Consider the following 13,696-nt stretch of genomic DNA (forward strand, 5'->3'; position numbering starts at 1 on the left):
ACCAGTTAAAGAAGACCGAGGAAACAAGATGGAGAAGCTGTTCATTGGTTGAATTATAAAACATCCTTAAATAAACCCAAAGCGTGATCAATTATATTGAAAAAGAAAAATTCTGTCCGTGCTATAAGGATGCGGAAACATTACATGACAGATGGCTGGGAAATATAAATAATCATTTACAATAATATTGTTGTTCGGTAAAACCATAAAAAACCCACTCACAAAAATAACCAAACAAACAAACAAACAAGCGAACTAAAAAACTACGATTTCTACCTATCACGAAAATATTTGAATAATGTCCATTCAATGAATTACTAAACCGGTCCCCTTAACAAAACTCTGCCTGATACAAAAAATAACCGTTTTAAAATTTGCTGAAAGACTACAATATGAATTTTGTTTATTTTGTGTATTGTTGCATGGGTTAATTTTATTACATTTTTGTCAAAAGTATAATGTTCACATCATATTTATAATATAATAATCTATCAATTGATATTTTTATTTGTTTTTTTTTTTAAAGTTAAAATTGGTTCTATAATCCATTCATTTGAATTAGAGTTAAATAAGATCGATATGCAACTTAAGTGTATGTGTAAAAGGTAAGATAAAAAAAATCAAAATAAACAAAATTTAAACTTATCTGAACATAATTTTGAAAACAAAGACTCCCCCCTCCCCTTAAAAAAACAAAAACAAAAACAAAACAAAAAAAACATAAACAAAAATACCCCCTCCCCCCCCCAAAAAAACAAACAAAAAAACCCCCAAAGCTTGTTTGTCTGTACGAGGAATTGTTATCCTTTACTTTAAATCCCTTGAGAACAATCACAAGATTTGAGCTTTGTTTGACAATAGTATCTAAAGAATTGATTTAATTTAAAGTGTTCAAGTTAACTAAATTAAATTCATATATAAAAAATAAAAATATACAAATTTTGATAATTTTGATATCAAATCGTGTCCAGGTCCTTTTTAAAAGTTTTTATTTTTTATCCAACGAATGCGTAGAAAGTTTGCGATATGATAAACAATAATGTGGTCAATTGTAAAGTTAAGTATTTTTATTTAAAAAAAAACGTCAATTCAAATCATTACTTTAATTTTAGTCCTTAAGGATAAAAAAATTAATATAGCTACTATGGAATCGACACTGACGAAGATCTACTCGTTTAACGATGCTGTAGAATTTGAAATACTAGATACTTCATGCAATTTGTTTGAAAATAATTGCCAAATTGCAATCCCAAAGCCTTTACCATGTGTTGAAATATACTTATAATCAGCATATTGCTAAACATACATTTTAAGATATTAAGGTTGTTTAAATACAGCAAAGAACTTTTCAAGTTTTTGAAGGTTGACATTTGTGTGTCACTTTATAGGTACATAGTGCTCATAGAAAAAAACTAATAATTCAGTAAAATCACTGCAGCTGCTGTCAATGTTATATTAGAAAAAAGTATCACTTTTTACTAGCTTTTTCAGGTCTTCCAAAGAAAATGTCAGAAAATTATCATTTAATGTGTTTTTACATCAGAGTTATTCTTTTTACACAGGTTTATCAATTAAGCTGTAAAACTGAAAAAATCTAACTATTTAAAAAAATATTTTATATATATATATATATATATATATATATATATATATATAATATATAATATATATATATATATATATATATATATATATATATATATATATATATATATATATATATATATATAAAACATAATCGTGTTATCACGCCGTATCGTTTAGTTATGAAGGCGCTGTCATGTGAACTCTTAGCTGGGAAAAATGCCTCTTTTCAACTATTATTTCTGTTAAATATTCCCTTGAATATAAAATGAATATGCCTTTGGGATTGGTATTAATCCTTGTGGTTGTAAGCGCACATTAATTTTTTGTTTGAATTATCATCGAATAAAACGACCATTAAATAGTCTAATGATTTCTTTAATGTTTTACGTGGTGGAATAAATGTGTTTTTATGAGAGAATCATGATCACCACATCAACTTACTATTTGATTAAAATATTTTTCAGAAATGTTAATAGACATGCAAATTTATTCCCCCCTCAAAGAACTTATATTATCAAATATGAATAGAAACGTCGTTTGCCACCCTTAAAACTATTCCTTCTAAAACTTAAACATAAAGACTGTACAAATTGTAAATAAAGACTTGGTAGTTGAACAGTAGAAGAATCAAAGTTTTTTGTGTGATTCAGTTTGTTGTAATTTTGTTTCTGATAATGACAAATTACTTCATTTTTCTTTTTCCAATAACAGCACGTTCACTAAAAAAAATACACAACGTTAATTTAATTAAGGTTTGCGACATGCATGTTCTTGCTACATCGAGAGGAGACAGTTTTGTACGACATTGATTTTTTTACAACCTTTTTTTATTTCATATTTCTTTTAATGAAAAGTAAAGCTTGGTTATAGCGAAGGCGCTTATAAAGTAATGACGCTTACAGATAAGTGGTCTTCAATCCCCGTGGCTATAAACAAATTACGTTTATAACGAGCAAAATCGCCCGTACCTAGCACAGGCATGTTTTACTGTTATTACCATTTCTATTTCTTAAACATACTAGTGTACTACTTATTCAAAACTATTATACTTTTATATGTATATGCAAAATTAAACGCGAAAGTGTTTTTATGAATTTTAAATTTACAATCTAAATATCTTTAACAGAATAATGTTACTCTAGAAACATTGTATAATGTCCTGACTACATAGAGAAACAAAATCAATATCATATGTTGAATTATATATCTATTTTTGGGGATTTTTTTTGCCAGATAAGCAAAAAGTGAAGATAATTTAAAGCTTAAAGCTTAATTCAAAGTTTCTTTTACAAGATTTAATAAAATATACTTTGTTTATTTCTTGTTCATTATATTATTCTATCATTCATTCATAATGAGTAAAATTAATTGTGATTTAATATTACATATTCGTGATCCCTTGTTTTATCATTAACCCGGATGATAAGATTGACATACAGTGTATTCAGGATGTCGTTGGATTAAGAAGATAAAAGATAGACACTCAGGATACTCTATATATGATAACAATGGAGGATAGCGTACCCGATAACCCAGTAAAGAGATGGTCTTATCCCCTGTATTATAATAAGATAAACAACTACATGACAGGTAAGTTGTTATTTATGTAATCACTTTTAGATACATCATGGAAGAGAACAAGTACATTCTCAGCTGCATAAATATATAAATATTAAGTATAACATAATTCAAGAACATCAGTAGTGTAAGGATACAAAACTGAACAAATACTTGATGTTATCAGAGTAATCTAATGTACATATGGGCTATTGGCATAAGATAAAATAGCTATACTTATAGCTGATGGTTTATGGTACTGTAATTACATTGCAGCCGTTTCACAGGACAACAGCCGTTTTAATCTGCTGGTTGTGAGGACAGTAGCGATGGTAAGCGTAGTGATACTTGTTTTAGCGTATGTCGGGATTACCGTGTCACAGGAAACTAACAAGCCGGATGTAGCCGACATGATAGCGGACTGTCGGACAATCTGTGGTGATACCTTCTACAATTGCCTTATAATCGATTGTCAAAGTGATAGCGTGCTCTGTGATAAACGATGCACTATGTCATTTCACGAGTGTTACTCTAGCTGTGAAACATTCCGGGTGGACACAGAACCAAGTACCCCTTTTATTGAAAACGAAGAACCATATAAAAGTAATGATATGTGAAATTAAAGTAATTATAAGTTGCTGAATAGTAGAAAACAAGTATATAAACCAATCGTTGTAGATGGAATTGATGTTTTTAATTATTGTCTATCAATTAAAGGGGGCACATGGTCCCAATTTTGGCTAACCATACTTTAAATGTTTAAAATGGTTTTAGCATGGCGTTTTAAATACTCAATCAAGATTTGAGAGTCATTCTTTGAGCTATAAGAGAGATACAAAGCTCGCCTTCATTTCATGTCCGCAAAGCTCATATAATGTTTTGGTTTACATTTTAAAATTCCAAGGTTAAGACCATAAATGAACGCGACAAACGCTAAACACTGTTTTTTGTATCTTCAGAACAACTTAGCAGATAGAAAATAATGCTTCAAAAATTACTTTTACTTGTATTTTGAGCCATAACAAAGATTTGTGAGCTCTGCATCTTTCTTATAACTCTACGTATGACACTTAATTTTAGTTAATCATTAGAATAACATTGTCAAGGCATTGTCAACAATAAAACGGAAATAAAAAAAAAATTGACATCCATTGTGACCATACCTCTGTAAATTAAAGCTGACATGAATTGATAAAAGCATTTGGTCGCCATATTATTTTCGATCGCTCCTCTACTGCCACTGGGGTATATATATCGGTTGAGAAAGTTACGGTCGGTTGCTTTCCGATCGAGGCATTCACGTTGCACGGACTTCTAAATGCATGAACTACACATTGTAGTAAAATGTAGTATTAAAGAATAAAGAAAACAACAATCAATGAAATACAAAATATATTTATTCTTTGAAAGGATGTCCAAGGTATCCGTATTATTTTGCTCAGACTGTGCTGACTTACTTCGCATGCACATCGAACACGTGTGTCGTTCATCCGTTCCTACAAAAAACTCCCCGTTTATAAAATCTATGCGATAATTGACATTGCTCGATCTGCCACAGTGTGTGGTTTGCGCATGTGCGATGTTATAACATACACAGGAAAACGGTCTACAATTATCGAGGAAATTTTGAAGTATCTGCGTCTGGATTTCAGCCTGTCTTGTTTTGTCGTATTGGACATAATTTGCCAGTGCAGTGGTTGTCTTATTATTTTTCTACAAAACGCTTTTCTATGCGTCTTTTCGTCCAAGGTAACGTATGAAGTTCCTGAATGCGGTGAAGCATGAATAGTATTCCCGGCCTTATATAGGGGGTGTGTAGCGATGAACAGAACAATAGAAATCGACAACTTATATGGCGGTAGTCGGAGATAAAAGGGAAATAATGCGTATTTATGAATTCATGTCAGCTTTAAAGCTATACACGCTATAATTTGCGTCAATTTTGAATAAAGGGGAAAATGTATGTGTTTGATTACTAATAAAAGTTACCTTTATTCTGTTAATTATAATGCTCAATTCGATCACGTAACAAATATATCAAATATTAAACAATAAAAAATATTTATTTTCCTGCCAGGAAAGTAATGCCTCCTCGTGAATATCAATCTATCACGTGATATCGACAGCTAAATTTAGCCTATCATACCAAAACTGGTGAAGGGTCAACATCTTCATAATTGTGATAGTTTCACAAAGGAAAGGATATTTTCAGTAAAACATAAATTTGTCAGATATACGAGTACAAACAAAAGAAAAAAATACAAGCCTGTGAGTAGATATGAATACTTCCTTTAAAAAAATGACGTACGTAGACCTGTGTTTTTCCCCTATGTGCTATTTATAGATCCTGTAAGTGTTAATGCAGAAGTAAGGGTATCGTAAATGGCAAGCGTATTTTACTCATTATACATGTATGTATTTCAAATTAACAACTGTTAAGCATATCAAAAATCAAGTTGGATATTTAATTAGGCAAACAATAACGACCACCTAGTTCTCCGCGGACATGCGCAATGAGGTCGGTTTGCTCTTCCTTCATCAATATTCATGAAAAGGTATATTTTCCTGGCAGGAAAATAAACAATTAAAACTCTATATCTTTGTAACGAGATGGAATTCACCCTTGTAATTTACAGAGTAAGGATAACTTTCATAAGTAGACAAACACATGCGTTTTCACTGTCATTCAAAATTGACGCAAATTATAGCGTGTATAGCTTTAAGTTGTTTGTATTTGATTTCGCTATCACTAACCCTAACAAAGGGATGGTGTAGTATACAGGTATTTTATTCATTGCAGCTATCCAAAATCAGTTGTAAGAACGAGATATAATTTTTGCTGGTATATATTGTGTCTTCCATTATATCTTATCGTTATCTTTTATTACACATTTTGTTAGTTGATATTAAATGGTGTCATGAATGAACTGAACCCGTTAAGTTGGTAATATGATCTTAGCTTCGATAAAAAAGTCATCTTTTGTTAGCTTAAAAGTGAAAAAAGCATTTAGATTATAAAACAATTGTTTTCATAAGAATAGAAATGACATATGTCAAAGTCATATTAACATTATCTCACGATAAAGGAGAAGCAAAGTTTAAACTACATCAAGTCAAGTTAAATGGTTTTGAAACGTCACATTGAAAAATATACAGATGTCCATATTTTTTCTATTAGTATTTAAATGTTTCTTAGCAACAATTCTAAATAGAATGGCGATATCCTCATTACATTGTTATAAAGAGGTTTGATGGTCAACAAACTTACAATCATAATCAGATATACATTAGATGTTTAGAGGTATTTTTCTAGTTATAAAATATGATTAAGTAAGGATAAGTGTATAAAGCTTGCTTACAATGGTTATATATATTTAACCATTGTAAGCATGTGGCTTGAACTTTAATTTAGTGTTTACATAACTAAGAAATGCAAGCTTTGTATTTTGCTTATAACTCTACGACTGACACTCAAATTTTGATTGATCATCAGAAGGACATACGTAGCTAAAGCATTGTAAAAATTACAAAAAATAACATTTGACAAAAAATCTTCCTTAAAGAGAACTAGATAATCTTCGCTATGACTGTTTTGAACTCCTCTGGAAAAATAGTTTTGTGCAAAACTCTAGGAAATTATATATATATATATATATATATATATATATATATATATATATATATATATATATATATATATATATATATATAAATTTTCTAAAGCTAAGCTAGTCGGTGTAAATGTCGCTTTTATACTTGTCTTCTGACATTGAAAACTAAATTTTTCTCCTATTCAGATGTTTAAATTTAAAGTACAGCTAAGCATATCTCTTCGTTTCTTCCCCTCTTTCGCGACTGTTGTCGGTTGATGTTCTAGTACGCCATGAACTTCTACAGGGTTTCCTAACTTTACATTTTTGTCGTGCCTTCTTATTATTAATTTTAGATCTCAATCATGATTTCAGCTACGGTCTGAAAAAGAAGCTGCCTTGAATTACAATAAAGAAGGTTTTATTTGCACATTGGAGTTTTGACACCGTGTACTTTTGTCCAAAAAGCAACATCTGATCTTGTATATTCTTAGAATTAGTGTAAAAAAAATCGAAACTGAAACTAGACTGCCCTGCTTTTAAAGTGAAATTCACGTTTTCCTCGAATTAACCAGCTCAGGGAATTTCATCCTTAATTAAGATTTCAACAACATTTAAATGTTAGATTGAAGAATGCCATTCATTCATTACAGAACACCAAACATTGGTAACATACAAAAAGGAACGTATAACGATAAGGTATACTAGTGTATAACACCGGTCTAGAGGTTTAGACTTCTTTCATAAAAACTAGGTCACAAACAATTTTGAGAAGGAATTTGGTCCAACACAAACGTTAAACAATCTAAAATTATGAAGGTGCTTCCATAGTAATCTCACTAATTGTCCTACTTTAGATCTTGAAAAGAAGATTTTTAAACCTTTCCCCTACATATTTCATTTCTTTTATAACTTTTAACTCATCTTATGGTCCCAGTAAATTGAGAATCCACACTATCTGACGATGCTTGCATAATAATTGCATCATCGATAGTAACATTGTAGTTAATGAGATGATACTTATTTATCAGTTTTCCATTTAATTTTATATGTAATATCTAACCCATGTTGGAGCCCTAGGATTGGTACAGGGCCACTGTTTTAACATTGATTTTTTAGAATCTATAATATCTGAGGATGATTGCATAGTAGTCGCACCATTATTTTTATTGAGAAGAAGGCGTTTAAAGCAATATGAGATGTATTTTTTAGAATTTTATTTTGCTACAAAAACCTGCTATTGTGATAAGTCTGCATATAACTTAAACTTGTATGTTAAATAAGATTTGAAAAAATCATTAATTTTTGTCAAAGGAAATATTTCTCTTTTAAGGAAATAATTTTTTGTACAGGACGACAATAATTTGTTGGTTTTATTCGAAAATGACCCGAAAATAAATGTGTTCGTTGTTGCAGGAGTAAACGATGCCTTGGGAGGGGATTTTATAGATAACAGTATTATTATGTTAAATACAGCTTCAATCTATTCAATTTCACTCGTTAATCACATTTGCTATTAAGGGTCTAGTATTGCTTTTTCCATGTTATATTGTGGTCTAATTAAACAGAATGCACCGCAATTTAACAGAAGCACGTATGAAAATTGAAAACTTTTATTTAAGATCTCTGGTGTCTATAATTAAGGGGCTACCAAATATTTTGGGCTAAGTTTATCAGATAACACAAACATGTTATCTAAATTATATTTAAAAAGTTACTTTTTAAAACATTTTTATAATTAAGGCATGATTTAAATATCCCTTTTCATCAAAATATTAGTATAATACGATACAACGAAAGTCACCGTTGTCTTTTACTGAGGATCTGGGGATCATGATTTCTCGCAAATCTAACCAGTTATGAAAATAAAGAAAAGCAATGTGTGTTGGCATTCATATCCCCCATGACATTTCTTTTAAAAAAATCGTCATTTTGTATCGCACGCTCAAAATAGAATGGAATAAACCTATACAATCAATAACCCTGACACATTTTCATGGGTACACCACGTGATATATCCAAAGAATAAAAGGCACAATCCCTCTGCTCTTTCACATAAACGGAAAGTAATGTTAACAGCTGTACAGACATTAAAAGCAAACTCTCTTTTTTAAAATTGAATGACATAGCAGTGAACTTCATTGTATAAAAATATTTGAAAATGTGTTGTAGTGATTATGACGATTGTGATTTTGATATACTTATGATGGTCCTACGATGCTTTGCGGAACCAAAGAAGAATTTCGTCCCACGAGTCATTATTGGAATTCTTTTTGATGGAATTGAAGGTCTTTCTATTGAGTTCAAAGAGATTGCTGATAACATTAACATTTATCTGATAGGTTTAACGGCAGTCTTGTATGTAATCTTGTGCATCTGTATTGTAGTCAAGTATCGACATAAAAAAGAGGTGTACAAGTTCAATTACGTTATTTCTTTCAAGGTTATATCGTTGGTGGTAGCCTTCATTATTTTCTATACAACTTCAAATTTTGATTGGAACACTATTGAACAACTTTACAATCATTTGGCGGATTCAAACTTTACAGATATATTTCTGACTGCAATAAACATTGTATCATTTCTGGACATAGTTTTAAACTCATTTTCTCTGATTTTCTTGATTTGGAAAATTCACAAAGCTGTTAAAGAAGGAAAGGGCACGTACTGCAACGTCCTTTTCAAGAAATTCGATTTTAGCAGTGCATCTGACGACAGGAGTGCGACAGGTCAAAATAACAAAGCGTATTCTCTAGAAACACCGAATAGCTCGAATGAGGCAAAGTAGAGCATGCTTTGCAAGAACCGGACATTTAATACGCTATATGACTAGAAAAGCCGAATCATCAATCTTGATTGGCTGTAAAGGCTGGCGAGTGAAACGTGTTTCATTGCTAGGGGGGCTGGATGGTGGTGGCCGCTTTCATTATGTATTGAAGGTCCAAATAAACAAGGAGTATTCTCTGTGAACGCTGAATACTCTAATACGGCGAATTAAAGCATGCGTTGCTTGATATGCACATTCAATACGCTTTTTGTGGAGAAAAGCCAATTCATCAAATCTGAGTGACTGTAGTGGCTGTAGAAAAAGAAGACTGGATAGTTGTGTCAATTTTAAAAATGTATTCATCTCCCTTAAAGAAGTGCTCTGTTTAAAGCTTATAAGGGGACAACTCCTTTATCACAGTTTAAGCGTTATACATGTAAAACCAAAATAACATTTAATTGAAAATGTTGCTTGAGCATATAAATCTTTAATCTATTCATATTTTGTGTTCGTGTAAATATATAAATGCAATTTTATTTCAATATTTGTTTTATCTGCCAGTGTGTAAGTAAACACTTTTGAAAAAAATTATATGTATAACAAAGGAACTTGCCTGTTTGACATTTCGTTTAACATGTACAAAAAATAAATCATGTACGTATCAAGCTAATAATTTTGTTAACAAATTATAATCTTTTTATATCATCATACATGTATATTTGTAATATGATTGAATTATATTAATAAGGTCAATGGTAAAACAGGGCATTTTGAACATTTTCCTTGTTTATGAAGTCTTTCACGTTTGACTTGAGTGAAAATATAGATTACAAATTACATGCGCTTGTGTAAAATATTACTTTTGAAAATCAAAATATTAAAATAAAAAGCTAGATAATCGATACTGTAAGTTTTAAAGTGGCAACGGCTACAATTGCAACATATTTAAAATTCTGATCCTAAAAATTGAAGTATTTAATGAATCTGGAATTTTGATAATTTAGTTTTGTATTTTCCAATATATTTATTTATCATAGTTTTATCTCAATAAACGATGGATATCACTCTTGGGATATTTTTGATATTACACTGTTTGTTCTTACGCCACGTGACGTCATAATTAAAAATTAGATAGGTTTAGACGGTTGATTGACGTGGAATGAAAAGTAAAATGTTAATTCAGTGGTAAATTGTTTTGTTGTAAATGTGAAGAATTTAATCCTGTCTCATTTATTTTTCATTAACTCATAAAAAAATAATTTGAAAATGAAATGTTAACATTTTTACAAAAATAAATGAGATTTATAAAATTCGTGGTTAAACGTGTGATAAAAACAATCTCTCATTATTTGCGATGGTATATGATTTTTATCAAACTCGCCGATGCTCGGGGTTTGAAACACAACCAGTCGAATAAAAATCATCGGAGATCGATATTGTTTAAAATTGGCTATGACCACTGTGTCTCCTTAACACGATAACAAAAGTTTGTTTAGATTTATTTGTCAATACATTCTTAAAAACATTTCATTTTAACAGACATTTGATAACTGTACATGTGAACTTGGCCGTTAGATTCAGAAATATTGCTACACATTTGTTTTACTATAACAACAAAAGGCATGATAAATCTATTGTCATCTTAAAAATTGAATTGTATTTGTAATGCATATGATCATTAATTAACTCTTTAAAGGCAAATTATATGGATTTATCTTTAGTTACCGATATATGTTTTTTTCTCATGTGACCCTAGTGTTATCACCCAGTGTTTTTGAATGACAGATCATTGATTAACAAAAAAAATAACTTGTTTTTTCTTCATAATTTCTTTGAAGGGGTATGGTCACGATTTTAGTCAAAAATTATTTTTCCGATTTTAATGCACACGTTTCTACAGAAGGATATTTTTAATAGTCAACTAATATTTGACTGTCCTTCGTTGGGTTATAAGCGAGTTACAGAGCTTACAATTCTCTGTCATGTAAACAAAGCATTCGTTTGCAATGTGAATGTTATAGTAAAATTTAAATTCCAACTTTAGACCTTAAATGAATTTGTGAGACGTAAGGAAGTGCTTACTAATGCTTGAAATGAATAAGAAAATAGACAAATCAGCTTCAAAAAGGTTTTTTTACTAGCATATTTAACCTGGCTATGTAAACATGAAAGGACACGAGTCTCGTTTACGTGACAAAAATCGTTAGCTCTGTATCTTGCTTATAACTTAACGCCTAACTCTCGAATTTTATTTGATCGTTTGAAATATATTACTAAATCCTTGCCAATAATAAAACAGAAATAGAATTTGACGACAATCGTGACCAAGCTCCTTTAACTCATATACTCAAAACACTATTCATAGTTATTGAAAATCTTTTTTGTCAAGTTTAGGTTTTTTTGTCAACACTTCATGTTTCAAGTTCAGGAATGGAAATGTATAATTAAATGTCTGCATTCGAATTTACTTTTCCTAAATTGATTATATGTCACCTCATTATGTTTCATTTATAGATATGTATATAATAGACTTTTCATCTTTTACCTCAACATTAGCCATTTGTACATTGTACCCATGTTAAAACCTTTAATCATTAAAATAATCTGCACTATTGAAAGCTTTTTTGTTCTTTTCTGCGTCATGTTTTTTTTTTAAATATTTGATATTTTTTCTCACTAAAAAGTAACAAAGATCTAGGCATAGTGCAAACTATACCTGAATGTGCAAAGGTATTTCGTCAGCTAATTTTATTAAAATTGAATGCAATCAAACGTATACGGACGAGAGATCCTTTTATAGAGATAGACGCTATTAAATGTAAATACTTAAAATATGTTGAGCTGCAGTTTGGAATGCTACAATTCAAAGATTGCATTGGAGTTAACAATCATGCTATATGTACATAAATGCATCAGTGTCAACTATTTTCAGCTTGTTTGACCAGTGTATTCAAATATTTCAGGCATGTAAATTGAACAAAATATATATTAACTGTAACATGCAAAGTCTGGAATCTATTTTTAGACATTTTTCCTGGTAACGTAGATGACTAAAGCATACCTGTTGACTAAATAAAGGACCGACATATCCGCCTTGAATTAGTAAGCATTCTGTTGATTTTAATGAAACCAGTTTGAAATTAATATGGTGTCTGGATTTCTTCATATAGAATACAAAACGTCGAGGCAATACTATCATAGTTTTGCGTTTTATTGAACTTTAATTAAATGCAAGTTTGAATTTTGGTGTATATGATTTGATATTTTTACGTTATAGCAATGCCTACACACAAATACAGTGCAAACATAAAAGTTAAACAAGTAATAGCTTTTCAAAACGCTTACCTGACTAAACAAAAATACTCTAATTCAATGGAAGCACGCATGTATCAATTAGGCTATCTTAATATAAGAAATGAATTTTGATTTTCGCTGCTGATAATAAATTCATAAACGGCACGTGCAGGTTTGAGAAGAATCTTCAGTCAATCTTTTTCTATTGCATATACATATATATGTCACTTGGAGTTAAATTATTTCATTATTTCAATCTATTTAGTAATGTTAATGTATCAAATAATTGCATGCAAACTTCACAGCAGAAGCCGGAGGAATTCTCAAAATATTAAAAGAAAATCCTAATCCATGTTAGGGGGGTGGGGAAGTTTTCAATGTAACTTCATTTCAATTCAATTATAATTCTTTTTTTCATATATTACAAGGCTCCAACAAAAGTGGAGGGAATCAAATCCATGACTCCATTTTCTACATGTATAGTTAAATTAAAGTGTCTTCTGCGAAAAGGGGGGGGGGGCACGACACTCCCTTCCCCGATTCTACGGTACCGATCAGATCCAACCTAACACAAATTAAACTCCAAATTAACCTTGGGTTTACTCTGAGTTTACTCCGGGTTTACTAGAGCAGACACAAAGTAAACCCAGTGTGGACAAAGAGAAGACACTCAGTCATAAGTATATCCCCGAAAGCAGACGCTAACTGTAGATTTGTAATATACAAGGGGCAGGAGTTACAGACTGTAGGATGGTAAGATAAAAGAGGGTCTGCTTCACACTTCAGTGCGTACAGTTAACATCAAAAGCAATTTCCCATTAAACCAAAAGTAAACTCAATGTAAAATGTAAATGAGTGGACCCATTTAAAAAAAAAGAAAACCCAGAGTAAATCCCAAGTA

The sequence above is a fragment of the Magallana gigas genome, chromosome 9, assembly GCF_963853765.1.
Source record: "Magallana gigas chromosome 9, xbMagGiga1.1, whole genome shotgun sequence".
In the NCBI taxonomy this organism is placed as follows: domain Eukaryota; kingdom Metazoa; phylum Mollusca; class Bivalvia; order Ostreida; family Ostreidae; genus Magallana; species Magallana gigas.